This window comes from Mirounga leonina, unplaced genomic scaffold (assembly GCF_011800145.1).
Source record: "Mirounga leonina isolate KUSES-001 unplaced genomic scaffold, KU_Mleo_1.0 Mir_481, whole genome shotgun sequence".
NCBI classification, from domain to species: Eukaryota; Metazoa; Chordata; class Mammalia; order Carnivora; family Phocidae; genus Mirounga; species Mirounga leonina.
The window spans coordinates 536,855-541,786 of record NW_023270773.1 but is presented as its reverse complement, the minus strand read 5'-3'; the positions used below and the strand labels follow the sequence as shown (position 1 = coordinate 541,786).

General features: G+C 47.5%; 1 long non-coding RNA gene across 2 annotated transcripts; it reads left to right on the top strand.

The window, feature by feature from the left end:
- Positions 1-583: 583 nt before the first annotated feature.
- LOC117999775 lies at positions 584-4,690 on the top strand. 2 transcript variants are annotated; one of them, XR_004676322.1, is made up of 2 exons: positions 584-668; positions 3,668-4,690. It is a non-coding gene; the product is annotated as an uncharacterized LOC117999775 (long non-coding RNA). The 2 variants fall into 2 exon arrangements; XR_004676321.1 differs by having other exon boundaries at positions 3,665-4,690.
- Positions 4,691-4,932: the final 242 nt, after the last annotated feature.

The following is a 4,932-nucleotide window of genomic DNA, read 5'->3' as shown; positions in this document are numbered from 1 at the left end:
GATCCTCTGCAGGTGAGCAAGGCCAGACACAGGGTTTGACATCAACGCAAGCGCGTGCATAAGTCAGTCAAGTGGCCATCCCGTTTCCTTCAATTTAATAACTTGCGATGGAGGCTTAAGAGTGGCGCACCCTCCTCATTTTAACAATGGGAATAAAGAGCTCAGGAATATGACGTGCCTGGCCCAACGCCACCGTGTTCGGGCAGAGCTGGGCCCTAGACCCTCTGATTAGAAATCTTATTTACCAACAGTTAAACGACGGAGGGCGGGGAGAGGGCCCCAGCTGTTCTGCATGGGGGCCACCGGCGCTCGTGGGGTCTCAGGTCCTCCCCTTTGCGGCTCCCTTGCCGCGGAGCCCAGTGTTCGTTCCCACACTTGACTGCCTGGAACTAGTCTCTCCCAGAACTTGGGGAAAAGTCGCTGTTTACGGTCCCGCGCCCGCAAGGACAAGGCCCCGCCGAGCTCACCGCACAACAACACCCGGGCCGGTAGCGCCTCCAGCCTCTGGCCGCGCACCTCGCGCCGCCGCGCACGCCACGCACGCCACGCACGCCACGCGCATGCGCAGCCCCCGGCTCTGCGGCGGCGGCCTGTAGGCTTGTGCAGCCCGCGTCGTCGGGAGCTGGTCCCCGGTCCGGGGAATGCCCGGGTGCCAGGCGGCGGGAGAGGTCAGCGCGGTCGCTGTGCCCGCCTCCTCTACTCCGCAGGGGAAGGCTGTGGCTCCGTGTGGGGTTGGGCGGCCGGCCCTAAGCCCCGGCCACAGGATGGGCGCGTGCGTCCCTCGGGTTGGGGTGCCGGGCAGAGGGCGGGAGGTGAGCGGGCTGCGGAGCAGTGGACCGAGCGTCTGGGGGTCGGGGTGCGCGGGGCTCCTTCTCCGCTGCCGCCGCCAAAGCAGAGAGACCAGCTGAGACTCGTACCTTCTTGCGGAAACTTCGGCTTTGTCTCTCCCACGCGGAAGGCAGCAATGCCAGGTAGCGCCTGGCATTGCGGACTTGAGCCAGACTCCCTGAGTCTGATTGCAGCTCTGTGGCTCACTAGCCCCGAGAGCTTGGCCAGTTTACCTTACCTCTTCAGTGCCTCAATTTCTTCAGCTGGAAAAAGGGGTTAGGGATCTTATTCACAGGGTAGGCTGTTGTGAAGATCAAATGAGTTAGTATAAGAGAATGAGATTGGTGCCTAGCAAGCACTATATGAGCATGTGGGTGTTATTATTACTGTTTTTTATTAGAGCTGTGTGTAACAGGATGTTTAATGGACCTTTTCCTGTTACCCTAGAATTTATGAGTCAGGGCACAAAGATGACCCAGAGGTGTTGAGTTCCCACACAGTAAAGACAATACCGGACATATAAGCAGAACTTATTAAAGGGCTGTAGAACCAGACCTGCCAGAAGAAAGTATAGGGGAGTTTGGAGAAGGTGATGGGAATATTCTGTATCTTGATTGTCATGGTAGATTTGTAGAACTCTAAACCTAAAATGGGTGAGTGTTACTTATGCAAATTAAACATCAATAAACCCGAAGAGAATTTTTTAAAAGACGCATTAAGAAAATGAAAGGCAAGCCACAGACTGGGAGGAAATCAAAACACACATCTGATAAAGGATTCTATACAGAATACATAAAGAACTCACTTAACCCTGTAATAAAACTACAAGTAGAACAGATACTCCCACAAAGACATTGTACAGATGGCAAATAAACACATGAAGGATCATTAGGGAAACACAAAGCCACAGTGAAACACCACTCACTAAATCACTACACATCCACTCAAATGGCCAAAATTAAAAAGACTGGCAACATCAAGTGTTGAGGATGCAGAGCAACTAGAATTCTAATACATCGTTGGTAAGTGTGCAAAATGGTGCTATCAATTTGGAAACATTTTGGTGGTTTCTTATAAAGTTGCCATACACTTACCATTCAACTCAGCAAAAATCCTACTCCTCATTTACCCAGTAAAGATGAAAGTATCCACACTAGATTTGTACTAAATTGTTCACAGAAGCAATATTAACAGTGAAAAGCTAGAAACAACCTAAATGTTATCAATTAGTGAATAGGTAAACAAACTGTGGTAGTTCCATACAATGGGATACTCTTCTGCAAAAATAGGAACAAACTACCGATACATGCAAAAATGTGGATGAATCTGAAATTTGATAGGCTAGGTGGAAGAAGCCAGACACTGAAAGGCTACATCCTTTCATTATTAATGAAATTCTAAAGATAAAACTACAGTGACAGAAAGCAGATCAGTAGGTAGGGGTTGTGAATCAGGGGAGAGAATCCCCTGCAAAGGAACACAAGATGAACTCTGGGGGTGGTGGGAATGTTCTGTATCATAATTGTGGTGTTTACAGGACTACATTTGTCAAAACTCATTGGATTATGCTCTTAAAATGGGTGATCTTTGTTGTAAACGAAGTATACCTGAATTTTTTTTATTTTTAAAGATTTTATTTGTTTATTTATTTGACAGAGAGAGACACAGCGAGAGAGGGAACATAAGCAGGGGTGTGTGAGAGGGAGAAACAGGCTTCCTGCTGAACAGGGAGCCTGATGCAGGGTTTGATACCAGGACCCTGGGATCATGACCTGAACTAAAGGCAGACGCTTAACGACTGAGTCACCCAGGCGCCCCTATACCTGAATTTTTTAAAAAGCCAGTTAGTGTTGGTCTGAGAGGAAACTACAAGCAATGGGCCATTTAGGTAGAGAGATCTTTACTCTTTTCCCTACTTCATTCTCCATGACCCAACATCAGAGAAGCAAGATCCTAAGGCAGGTGGAGGGGGGAGTTGGGTAATCAAGAGGTAGCCACATCCCACTCTTCCTCTTAAGGTCCTAAGTCTGGCTGGCAATGGGAGTGGGCAAAGGTTTACCTTGTATTTGAGATTGAACTGGCTGGACTTCGAATAACTGCCAAGCATTGGAAAGTTATACATTCTGCCCAAAATATGATTAAGGGGAAATGTGGGAAATTTGACAAGAATTGATAGAAGGCAACAATTAAAGAAAGCAATTTTATATGCCTCCTGTGAGGAGATAGTTCAATCATTTGATTGCATATGTTATTAAATTAATAAACCTACAGAACGTATAATGTGTAACTCATATATAACTGTACTGTTAAACAACCAGATTCACCGGAGTAAATTTTAAAGATTTAATTGGCTTTATGAAATGATTCCTGAATTGAGCAGCATCTCATCTAGCAAGTAGCGGGAACTCCAAAGGGCCACAGAAAGGGAAAGGTTTTTAAAGGCAGGACAAGGAAGTCATAAACAGAAAAAAAGGATTATTTTGAGTGAGGTCACCTTCCTTTGGGGAAAATAGGGTCTTAGTTCGATTACCTCATCTTCCTTTGGGGGATGGAGAGGGCCCAAAGGACTGGTTACCTTATTGGTGCTGACCAGAAAATTCCTGATAGACCAGTAAAGACTACATTTCTCGGGGAGGTTGAAACTGCAGTTAGGTTAGGTATTTAAGCCCTGGTTTGGTGACATGGCCTAACATAAGTGACTCCATTTTGGGCCTGTGGTTTTCTTTTTAATGGTATTTTTCAAGTGTACGTAGGCGCTGTCACTGTTAATAAAATACGAAATCACTTAAAATATTACTGAACTCATACCTTTGTCATTATATATTTTCTTGATCAGCAGGTACTGAAAGTGTAACTGCTATAACGGGGAGCACCGCCCCCAAGTGTTGTCTGTAAAAAGGAGCCCGTGTCCTTGGGAGCATTGGTCATAGTCCTTTGGGAACAAGAATGGGAATGGATCCTGCTGGGGACTGGAGATGTCAAGAAGAAGAGAAGAACCAGGATAGTGCCATATTGTGGACATTACAAGGAAAGAGCTTTTCAAGAAATCAGGAGTTTGGGAGCCTGGCTCTGATTCTGAGCACAGTCTGACCTGCTCTGCTACCCGTGGGCCCTGGACAGGCTGACCAGTCACTGTGGCTATCCAGCCGTATCCCCCGTACCTAGAACACTGGAAGGTGCTTGGTAAATATTTGCAGGTAAGTAAACACTTAAGTGTTATGAAGTGGGTACTGCCATCCTCATTTCACAGGTGAGGAGACAAGCTCACTAAGGTTAAGAGAATTGCACTTACCGAGTAAATAGTAGACTTGGGAGTGGGGTTGAACCTAGGCCTGTTGAACTCAAGAGCCCAAGTTCATAACTACTATGCTAGTGGCCTCTGAAACATGCAAAGGTGACCGAAATGAGAGGCACACGGCAGTGTAGCTGATGCTCTGGTGTCGAATGAGGATGTGCTTAATGCAGAAGTGGGAAGGGCCCAGGGCCGGTGGCGGGGGGGGGGGTGCTCTTAGAGCCAGGCTCCTAGTGGGCAGCCATGTGGCCAGGAGACAGAAAAGGAAGATGACTTGCCATCACCAGGGCCACACACGAGCTTGGCGAGGGGGGTGAGTGGGTGAGGTATGCACCTGTCGGTGTTCCAGGGCCACATGACAGCTACAGGCTGGGCCCTACAAGAACTCTAAAGGGAAATCAAGGCTGTATACCCATCCACCAAGCATAGGGCAGAATCTGGCTCCTTCTGTTCATCCTAAGGACCCCTTCCCAGCCAGGCTCTGGCCTCCCTGAAGTCCATGTGGCTAGGTTCCCTGCTTGAAGGCCACTGTGAGGCCCCACAAATCAGCACACATCCCACTTCTTACATGAGGTGAAAAAGTCGGCAATGACTTTGGGCTTGCTTACCAATGTAACAGTTGTAGAATGTTTGCTCTAACATGTCCTGGGGACGCTCTTTGAGTTATACAGGTGACCTTTGAGCAACACAGGTTTTGAACTGCGTGGGTCCATTTATATGCAGATTTTTTACAGTGTGGCACTGTAAATGTATTTTCTCTTCCTTAGGAATTTCTTCATAACATTTCTTTTCTCTCGGGATGCCTGGGTGGC